Source organism: Osmerus mordax, chromosome 7, assembly GCF_038355195.1.
Source record: "Osmerus mordax isolate fOsmMor3 chromosome 7, fOsmMor3.pri, whole genome shotgun sequence".
In the NCBI taxonomy this organism is placed as follows: Eukaryota; Metazoa; Chordata; class Actinopteri; order Osmeriformes; family Osmeridae; genus Osmerus; species Osmerus mordax.
In genome coordinates this window covers 1-9,357 of record NC_090056.1, presented here as the reverse complement: position 1 = coordinate 9,357, position 9,357 = coordinate 1, and positions in this window count along the sequence as shown.

Here is a 9,357-nt window from a genome sequence, read left to right as displayed (position 1 = left end):
CTGGACTACACATTAGCAGTAAACAGTAAACTAATATTATCCCTATTAATATAATATAATATATTATATAATAAACCCTTAGAATAAAAGGCAAAACCAGAACGTTCCAAGGTAAAATTAGGACTCCAAGATAATCTAAGGATGGCCAAAGTATCTAAAAAACAGTGGCAGAAACGTGATAAAAGCAGCTCTCAGACTAAGAATCACCATAGAGGTCACGACCAACATAATCCAGAGGCCTAGAGCCAGCCGTCTCACAGAGAAACCACGTCACACAAGCACATCCCTACTCTGGACAGCAACACAACTCAGACCACCAGAGTCCGCAAAGTGGTCGAGGTCACATCCGATATTCCCCAATCATCAATGCAGACCATGGTGCCTAATCCATGCCCTGACAGATGACAGCCGGTAGGCAAGACACCAGGGTCACATCCGATATACCTGATGTCAACAGCCACCCCAGGCAGTCACCCAAGGCCAAAACCCCATGACAAGGCCCAAGACCAAGATCACCGCTGAGGGTGAAACGCCCCGCAGTGAGTCCAAGTGGTCCAGAGATTATGGTATTAGCCAGTGAACAAGATACTCATCAAGACACCGGCCTAGGCCTCAATGGACAGAACGGTCTAGATTCCTAGAGTAGAGAGTAGGCCTAAATCCATATGTGTGTGAAAAAATGTGGTCCAGTCTATATGGTGATCTCCAGCGTAATCCCTCCAGGAAGATGACCACAAAAGGTGGTGTGTATACACAAAGTAGGCGTCAAGGCGCCACTCCACAGGTAACCTAATGGCATAGCCACAGGTAAAAACAGCTCTGTGGGTAGATGTCACCTGGTCACAACTTCTGTAGTTGTACAGGGATGTGTATTTGGAGAGTACAGGCCGTGGCATACACTTTTTCTTGGTCTCCAGTGTAATACCTCCAGGAAGATGACCACATAGAGTGGTGTATATACACAAAATAGGCGCGAGGGCGCCACTCCACAGGCAACCTAATGGCACAGCCACAGGTAAAATCACCTCTTTGGGTAGATGTCACCTGGTCACAACCTCTGCAGTTGTACAGGGATGTGTATTGTGAGAATACAGGCCGTAGCATCCACTTCATTCTTCTCCACATGTGGTGAGGGGGTGACGCGGTGGGGGCTCCATCGTCACGTGTGGGAGTGAGGGAATGTATAAAAGGAACATCCCCAGGTGGCCAACACACGGTGATAGCCCTTAGTACCGGTCCAGGCCTCAGTGTCCGTGGATGTGAATCCAAATAAGGAGAGCAAAAACTAAAAATACGTAGGCTATTAGATGTGAATAAACTCTGAGTAGTGGCTTCCGCATGCTAGGTTGACTTGCTGCTGTTGAGCCATGTCCTCTGACTCTGCCATTGGGCGTCAGGCGGCTCCCGGTGGGTGATTGGCCGAGGAGGCCAGCTGAACCAGGAGCCGAGCGTCATGCAACACAACCTAGGTCCATTCATGGTAGTAAGTTATGGATAGGATGCTGCTTAAGGGGAATCGGGCTAAAGGCTAAAGGGAAAATATCCAGCTAATCAAAGGCCACCGGCTGTGGCAGGCTGAGTAGGAAGGTCTACCATTCCACGGACAGTCTGATGGGGGCCATTCTGGCTCCATACTAAATCCAAACCCCCTAAGCGGTCCCCCCACTGTGCGAGCTGGTAAGGTCAATTAGTCGAAGCCCCAGCCAACACATCCACGGTCTTCTAGGTGAGAATGTTGTTGTGAATGCAGGGGACATTAGGGACAGTTTGTATTATGGACCCAGGTCTGGAGGAGAAGTCCAGACGCGCGTACGCGATCAATGGAGGTCTTTAAATCCAAAACAAGTGTATTGTATCTTCTCCCAGAAGGCTCCACATCAGATTTATTTGTGTCTAATAGGCGATACAATCCAAGTCAGGTAGAGGATGGGGGGTCCCAGTCAGAGCACCTAAGTGTATCCAGGGGAGGCGAACCCTGATAGAGGTGACGATGGCCGGGTACTCAAAAAACCAAACTGAACACAGGGAGGGGGATCACACTCCATGATGTGAGAGAGCCCCAAGTCCCAACTAGCGTGTGGGTGTCCCCACTAAACCTGGTTGCAGGGAGGGACACCAGAGAGACGGAGTTGATAGGCCTGGGGTCGAAGGTAACTGACTAGAGTGCCCACCAGGAGTGGAGCGCCCCAGTGAAGGGGGGCTCGGCTAACCTAGGGGCTTATATAAGTAGGAACCAGGTATGGGAGCCTCAAAACCGTGAGCGAAGTGCTGAACTAAACCGAACCCCTAGATTACTAGTATGAGGCCAGGTTAGGCCAACCATACTAATTTAGGCTAAGCTAACAATACCAGTCTAGATGACGTGAACCGTGTGAAAAAATGCGAAACGGCAGCATCTGAAGGGCTAGGCTAACAAAGCTGAGTTAGGCTAACAATGCTAAGCTAGGCTAAGCTAACAAAAACCGTCCAGATAGGTCAAAAAACGATATAGATCATAACTAATATGCAAATTAGCGGGTTGGGTAAATGCTAACAATGCTAGGCTAGGCTAACAAAAAACCGTCTAAATTGGTCAGAAAAAGAATATAGATCATAACTAACATGCAAAATAGCAAATTGGGTAAAGGCTAACAATGCTAAGCTAGGCTAAGCTAGGTTATGCTAAGCTAACAAAAACGTCTAAATAAGTAAAAAACGTGTGGGTCATGTCAAACCTACCGAATAACGCATCGGGCTGGGCTAACAATGCTAAGCTAAGCTAAATATGCTAAATGGCGCAAGGCGGACCCAAAATACGACGTTCTAATATATAACCTGGGTTCCTCGTAAAAAAGAGCGCAGGCCCGCCCGGTAGGTCCCTAGTCACACCGCGAGAATCAGGAGAAGCAACGTACATGGCTGTGATGTTTAGTCACATGCGGGTAAATCATATAAAACCAGTACCCTCGCCACATCAACCCAGTGCGCGGCCGGTCTCAACTCCAAAAATATGTCCCAACGGAAGTCTCAGCACATCTAGTTCCGTGTCTCTGACTGGAGATCTGCCATGCACAAATTAGAGGGGCATATCCCCGTGCCCAGCTAGGAAGTGTTGCATGAAAGGGTTGAATCGCTAGTGGAGGGAGACGGTGCGAACAAGTCAGTGGTCCCAATATAACAAGCAAGTAAATTGGTGGCATCCTGATGTGGATTCAGATCACAGCCTTGTATGCTCCGGCGGGTTAGGTTTAATGTCTGAAAATCCCCCGAGCCCAGTAGTTCGGTACTTCGACCCACTTAGGCTCAGGACTGAGGCACACGCTATGCCAATGCTGAGTCATCCACCACATCCGAACAGGGGCTAGGCCCCTCCAGGAACCCCGAGGGGAACCCAGGCCGGGTAACACCTGAAGCGCTCGCCACTCGACACAGGGTGAGTGAGGAGCACTCAGGGGGATAGTAATATATAAACATACAACAAGAAACAATGCATAATATATAAGTATAGGTCGAGCACATGGATGGCCGTCTCCGTATCCACTTGACATGTTCAGGTAGCAGGGTCAATGCGGGAGCATGCTCAGAGTCAGAAAGGTCCCTTGTTGTTAGTAGAAGTTAATATCTGGAGGGTCTCTGTCCACCTGGGGGACAAAGTAAACACCATCAGAGTATATAAAAGTCATAAAGTGTTTGAAACCGAGTTATTATTCCAATTATGGTATCAATCCTTAAGAGTCCCGATCCCCAAGGGGTCAAGGTACACATCCTCAGATTATAAATAGGTTTGATGTCTGATGATCACACGAGCCCAGCAGTTTCGTGCTTCGACCCGTTTAGGTGTGAACTCTCACTGGTTGGGGTTAGGACAGGTGACCCAGTGAGGTGGCCCAGTGAGGTGGCCCAGTAATCAGAGATAAAACCACTGGGGGGAAGCAACGGTTAAGTTTTAGGCGTAGACCCCCCCAGGTTGGGGTTAGGATAAGTGACAGGGGGGCTATCCCACCCCATTAAGTCACAGTAGGTTAGTCGTCTGGTTAAGTTTTAGGCGTAGGCCCTCCCAGGTTGGGGTTAGGATAAGTGACAGGGGGGTTATCCTACCCCATTAAGTCACAGAAGGTAAGCCTTCCGGTTGAGTTTTAGGCGTAGACCCTCCCAGGTTGGGGTTAGGATAAGTGACAGGGGGGCTATCCTACCCCATTAAGTCACAGTAGGTCAGCCTTTCGGTTAAGTTTTAGGCGTAGACCCTCCCAGGTTGGGGTTAGGGTAAGTGACAGGGGGGCTATCCTACCCCATTAAGTCACAGTAGGCCAGCCTATGGGATGGTGACGGTTGGGTTAAGGTACGCGGAGAAGGGCAAAAGAGGGAGCAACATGCCGGCGTCTGGGGGGAGTACACGAGGAACGCAGGAGGGATAGAAATTAAATAAAGGGCCTGTGTGGACATATAAGGTGCAATTGAGTGTGTGAGTGCGTGTCCTACCTTGACCGGGTAGCTAACTTAATCTGAAAAGCTAAAAAAGGTTCTACCTGGAAAGTTAAGAATCTATACCAATCCCGGGTGCAGATGTGGGGAGGACCCCAAGGAAATGCAGGGCTGTGGAAGGAAGGGGTTAATAAACAAGATACATGAGTGTCATAGCCCTGTCCTCACTGCACATGAGTGCGATGAAGATAAAGCCATGCAGACAATAGTGGTGGGAGTGGGGTGAGAGAGATATAGAGAGAGGCGCTCCTGTTAGAGCAAATAAAAGTTGTAGTCAAAAACGCAGGACTCCATTCCCTGGGCGGTGCCTCCTGCCGGGCCCATGCCAGAAATTAAGCAGGGATATACGGGGTCCTAACTGGCCACGACCGGTTTCGTCCTCTCCCAGGACTCGTCAGGTGACGGAAATAAAACATGAGCAGGAACCAGGGCCATCCTAGGCTACGGACTGACAGGGGACCTCGAGGCTACACCAAAGAAGGAGGATGGTGGTCACCCCGGTGCCCTCCTGGCAGCCCACCAGAAGCGGTATTCAGAATTATTGTCTAGGGAAAAGAGTAGAGAGGGAGAGAGAGAGAGAGAGAGGGGGAGGGCGCGCGTGTGTGCGAGGCATGTGTGTACACTCAGGGTGGTGAACAAGCTAAGTGAGAGGAGAAGATCTGTAAAAGAAGAAGCATGGGTTAGGATTAGTGAAAGGGGGTCCAGAAAAACCTGTGGAAGGAGGGGGGGGGGGGGGGGGGGATTGTCTTTATGTGTGAGTGCTTAATGCACAGAGAAGCCTAAAATGTGTGTGTGCCTAGAGAAAGAGAGAGAGCGGAACAGACCAGTAGAGAATAGTAGAGAGAGAGAGACAGAATGTGTGTGTGAGTGTGTGAGAGAGTATGTGTGTGAGCAAAGCCTAAGATTATGTGTGTGTGCTTATGCACAGAAATGAATGTGTGAGCATGGAATGGGAGGGGGAGGAGGGAGAGGGAAGAAAAGAGAAAGTACATTATATCCATGCATACATATACACAGACATGTAGTACAAGCATGCACACACACTATCAGCAGTTCATGCAAACGCGTGGGGTATGAGTATGAGGTGGTAGGCCCAAGTTATTAATAAATGCACCCTATTAAATCAATCAAGCAACCAAACTAGACTAGAAAGAAAAACTTACATATGGCCCCAGAAGATGGAGAAGTGAAGATGAGATGGGAGATCCTAAGATGGATGCTTGCAGCGCGTGGTAGCAGCAGGTGCGTTTATGGGCAAAAAACAAGTGGGCTAATTAGCAACAGGTCCGCTAGCACGCATGCGTTCAGAGCATGGTACTGAATATGACACAAAACAAGCTAATAATTCGATAAAAAAACTAGATAAACAATTTATGGATAGCAAAAGCAAGTTAGAAAACGTATTATTGAGGGGTGGGAAATGGTCTTACGGTCACGCAGCTCCGGTCGGCAGTCACAGTCTCAAACGAACACACAGGCTTATTAATACCGGAGTATTAGTGACGGTGAAGAAAAAAGTTTTTGGAGAGAGGACGTCAAGGGGCGGGATCTCCAAATCACGTCACTAGCCATTGGAGTGTAAGGTCTGTGATTGACGTGGCAAACCGGGACGTGCAGCCAAGTCCGATGTAAACAAACACTGCAAAACTAGCAACGCCGTTCGGTAGCAGAAAACGGAGACTTGGAGATGAGAAAAAATTCCAAACCAAGAGGCAGTAGAGTGGTACAATCCTCAGAGTGTAGGGGAAAACGAATCACGTTTTACACAGGTGTAGAACCGGTCTGCACTGCTACGTTATGTGAAAAATAGCTGCCGCAGAAGAACGACCTGCTGCGGTGACGTCACTGAGAGGAAATCCCAGGGAAGCCCCTGCGCGTCCGTGGTCTCTACAACAGGGTGTAGGTACAGGCGAAAAAAATATTATGTTGAGCAGCAATAAGGGACTGGACTACACATTAGCAGTAAACAGTAAACTAATATTATCCCTATTAATATAATATAATATATTATATAATAAACCCTTAGAATAAAAGGCAAAACCAGAACGTTCCAAGGTAAAATTAGGACTCCAAGATAATCTAAGGATGGCCAAAGTATCTAAAAAACAGTGGCAGAAACGTGATAAAAGCAGCTCTCAGACTAAGAATCACCATAGAGGTCACGACCAACATAATCCAGAGGCCTAGAGCCAGCCGTCTCACAGAGAAACCACGTCACACAAGCACATCCCTACTCTGGACAGCAACACAACTCAGACCACCAGAGTCCGCAAAGTGGTCGAGGTCACATCCGATATTCCCCAATCATCAATGCAGACCATGGTGCCTAATCCATGCCCTGACAGATGACAGCCGGTAGGCAAGACACCAGGGTCACATCCGATATACCTGATGTCAACAGCCACCCCAGGCAGTCACCCAAGGCCAAAACCCCATGACAAGGCCCAAGACCAAGATCACCGCTGAGGGTGAAACGCCCCGCAGTGAGTCCAAGTGGTCCAGAGATTATGGTATTAGCCAGTGAACAAGATACTCATCAAGACACCGGCCTAGGCCTCAATGGACAGAACGGTCTAGATTCCTAGAGTAGAGAGTAGGCCTAAATCCATATGTGTGTGAAAAAATGTGGTCCAGTCTATATGGTGATCTCCAGCGTAATCCCTCCAGGAAGATGACCACAAAAGGTGGTGTGTATACACAAAGTAGGCGTCAAGGCGCCACTCCACAGGTAACCTAATGGCATAGCCACAGGTAAAAACAGCTCTGTGGGTAGATGTCACCTGGTCACAACTTCTGTAGTTGTACAGGGATGTGTATTTGGAGAGTACAGGCCGTGGCATACACTTTTTCTTGGTCTCCAGTGTAATACCTCCAGGAAGATGACCACATAGAGTGGTGTATATACACAAAATAGGCGCGAGGGCGCCACTCCACAGGCAACCTAATGGCACAGCCACAGGTAAAATCACCTCTTTGGGTAGATGTCACCTGGTCACAACCTCTGCAGTTGTACAGGGATGTGTATTGTGAGAATACAGGCCGTAGCATCCACTTCATTCTTCTCCACATGTGGTGAGGGGGTGACGCGGTGGGGGCTCCATCGTCACGTGTGGGAGTGAGGGAATGTATAAAAGGAACATCCCCAGGTGGCCAACACACGGTGATAGCCCTTAGTACCGGTCCAGGCCTCAGTGTCCGTGGATGTGAATCCAAATAAGGAGAGCAAAAACTAAAAATACGTAGGCTATTAGATGTGAATAAACTCTGAGTAGTGGCTTCCGCATGCTAGGTTGACTTGCTGCTGTTGAGCCATGTCCTCTGACTCTGCCATTGGGCGTCAGGCGGCTCCCGGTGGGTGATTGGCCGAGGAGGCCAGCTGAACCAGGAGCCGAGCGTCATGCAACACAACCTAGGTCCATTCATGGTAGTAAGTTATGGATAGGATGCTGCTTAAGGGGAATCGGGCTAAAGGCTAAAGGGAAAATATCCAGCTAATCAAAGGCCACCGGCTGTGGCAGGCTGAGTAGGAAGGTCTACCATTCCACGGACAGTCTGATGGGGGCCATTCTGGCTCCATACTAAATCCAAACCCCCTAAGCGGTCCCCCCACTGTGCGAGCTGGTAAGGTCAATTAGTCGAAGCCCCAGCCAACACATCCACGGTCTTCTAGGTGAGAATGTTGTTGTGAATGCAGGGGACATTAGGGACAGTTTGTATTATGGACCCAGGTCTGGAGGAGAAGTCCAGACGCGCGTACGCGATCAATGGAGGTCTTTAAATCCAAAACAAGTGTATTGTATCTTCTCCCAGAAGGCTCCACATCAGATTTATTTGTGTCTAATAGGCGATACAATCCAAGTCAGGTAGAGGATGGGGGGTCCCAGTCAGAGCACCTAAGTGTATCCAGGGGAGGCGAACCCTGATAGAGGTGACGATGGCCGGGTACTCAAAAAACCAAACTGAACACAGGGAGGGGGATCACACTCCATGATGTGAGAGAGCCCCAAGTCCCAACTAGCGTGTGGGTGTCCCCACTAAACCTGGTTGCAGGGAGGGACACCAGAGAGACGGAGTTGATAGGCCTGGGGTCGAAGGTAACTGACTAGAGTGCCCACCAGGAGTGGAGCGCCCCAGTGAAGGGGGGCTCGGCTAACCTAGGGGCTTATATAAGTAGGAACCAGGTATGGGAGCCTCAAAACCGTGAGCGAAGTGCTGAACTAAACCGAACCCCTAGATTACTAGTATGAGGCCAGGTTAGGCCAACCATACTAATTTAGGCTAAGCTAACAATACCAGTCTAGATGACGTGAACCGTGTGAAAAAATGCGAAACGGCAGCATCTGAAGGGCTAGGCTAACAAAGCTGAGTTAGGCTAACAATGCTAAGCTAGGCTAAGCTAACAAAAACCGTCCAGATAGGTCAAAAAACGATATAGATCATAACTAATATGCAAATTAGCGGGTTGGGTAAATGCTAACAATGCTAGGCTAGGCTAACAAAAAACCGTCTAAATTGGTCAGAAAAAGAATATAGATCATAACTAACATGCAAAATAGCAAATTGGGTAAAGGCTAACAATGCTAAGCTAGGCTAAGCTAGGTTATGCTAAGCTAACAAAAACGTCTAAATAAGTAAAAAACGTGTGGGTCATGTCAAACCTACCGAATAACGCATCGGGCTGGGCTAACAATGCTAAGCTAAGCTAAATATGCTAAATGGCGCAAGGCGGACCCAAAATACGACGTTCTAATATATAACCTGGGTTCCTCGTAAAAAAGAGCGCAGGCCCGCCCGGTAGGTCCCTAGTCACACCGCGAGAATCAGGAGAAGCAACGTACATGGCTGTGATGTTTAGTCACATGCGGGTAAATCATATAAAACCAGTACCCTCGCCAC